We start from the raw sequence: 1,547 nt of genomic DNA on the forward strand, positions 1-1,547 counted from the left end.
ACGTAATTCTACCTCTAACAAGAATATTTTTCTTGTATGTGCTTCTCAATCTCAGTTTAAAATAGTTTATTGGCATTATATATATATATATATATATATATATATATATATATATATATACACATACACACACACAGAGAGAGAGAGAGAGAGAGCTTTTGTATATGTAATACAATACATAAGCCTTGTATGCGTTTGAGGATATGTGGTACTTTACCTATTTACTGCAAAATTACTCAACTACATCATTAGCTTGCATAATTATGTTTTAATAAATAAACATGAGTAAATAATAAAACTGAGTAAATATTATAACTGTTCTTATGAATATTCATAAGATGATATAGCATATTATAAGGTTTTTTATAATGCATTATGCATTCATTATAATGCCTTAAGAATACCCTTATAATGTATTATAAATATGGGCTTCATAGAAAGTGTTACCAAAATAGTTTTTGAAAAAGGTTTTATGAGTGTAAAATGAAAGTCAACGGGGTTCAATTTTGTTTGGTGGAGTTATAGTTCTTTCCAAATGTGTTCAACAGACTTCAGGTCTGGCTTTGTGCAGGCCAGTAAAGTTCTTTCACAGCAGACTCGGTAAATAATAATTTCTATATGGGCCTCACTTTGTGCACAAGGACATTGTCCTGCAGGAACATAAAAGACCCTAACCTGCTGCAACTAAGTTGGAAGCACAGAATTCTCTGGAATGTCATTGTGGTTTAGCACTAAGGTTTTTTTTTTTTACTGGATTGTCCAAACCTGACATGAGGGTGTCCACATACTTTTGTGTATTAGTATATGTTAGGGCTATTTACAACACGAGTTATTGTTAGTATAATTTAAAAGTACGTACTACTTACACAATACCAATACTACTAGCACTACGACAATACAATAACAATACAGTTACGTTTACAAACGACACAATGAACTCAGAATATTGTCTAATCTGGAGAAACAATAAATAATCGCGTCAAACTAATTCATTCATAAATGAGCCATCAGCCATGATTGTGAAAAGACAAAACTGTGGACCCGTGAGTGAAACCCTTGGCATTATTTCAACAAATCGCCACACCACCATACTGTAGTGTTTCAAACTTACATGGAATGGCTCATTTTGATCGACAAATCTTACCTTGAGGACGCCTAAATCAAATCGAGACAAACAGTTCAGCCCAAGTACTGTTACATTTGTTGTCTCAAACAACTGTGTGCTGTTTGTCTGTCCCGACAAGTTCTTGTACCACGCGAGCAGTCGTGCTTTTGGACCTCAAGTGCCAATAGTATCCAGCTGTGCAGCGAAACTACAAGCAGAGAAATTACAAAAGGTGGAGATTTTCCACTCCCTGCAGCTGAACGAGCCAATCGCATTTTTGATAGAGACTAAAAGTCCCGCCTTCCATTTAAAAAGCCAATCGCCATTTTCGCTTGTTTGTTTACCCTTTACTGAGCATGCGCTGTAGATTTAATATTTCTGGGTGCTTGACAATATAAATGATTTTAGCTGGTGGGCAGAAATTTGATCATTTAATTTGATG

General features: G+C 34.7%; 1 protein-coding gene across 2 annotated transcripts in view; it reads right to left on the reverse strand.

The window, feature by feature from the left end:
• The window catches only part of LOC107681149 (uncharacterized), an 8,272-nt gene extending 6,924 nt beyond the window's left edge, over nucleotides 1–1,348 (reverse strand). The window contains exon 1 of one of the 2 annotated variants that reach the window (XM_016477331.1): nucleotides 1,145–1,264. The gene's annotated coding sequence lies outside the window, so the exon portion shown is untranslated. Of the gene's footprint in view, nucleotides 1–1,144 lie in introns of both variants that reach the window. The other variant, XM_016477330.1, reaches the window with a different exon arrangement.
• Between the last annotated feature and the right edge of the window lie 199 nt (nucleotides 1,349–1,547).

This window comes from Sinocyclocheilus anshuiensis, unplaced genomic scaffold (assembly GCF_001515605.1).
Source record: "Sinocyclocheilus anshuiensis isolate Anshui unplaced genomic scaffold, SAMN03320099.WGS_v1.1 scaffold412, whole genome shotgun sequence".
Classification (NCBI taxonomy): Eukaryota; Metazoa; Chordata; class Actinopteri; order Cypriniformes; family Cyprinidae; genus Sinocyclocheilus; species Sinocyclocheilus anshuiensis.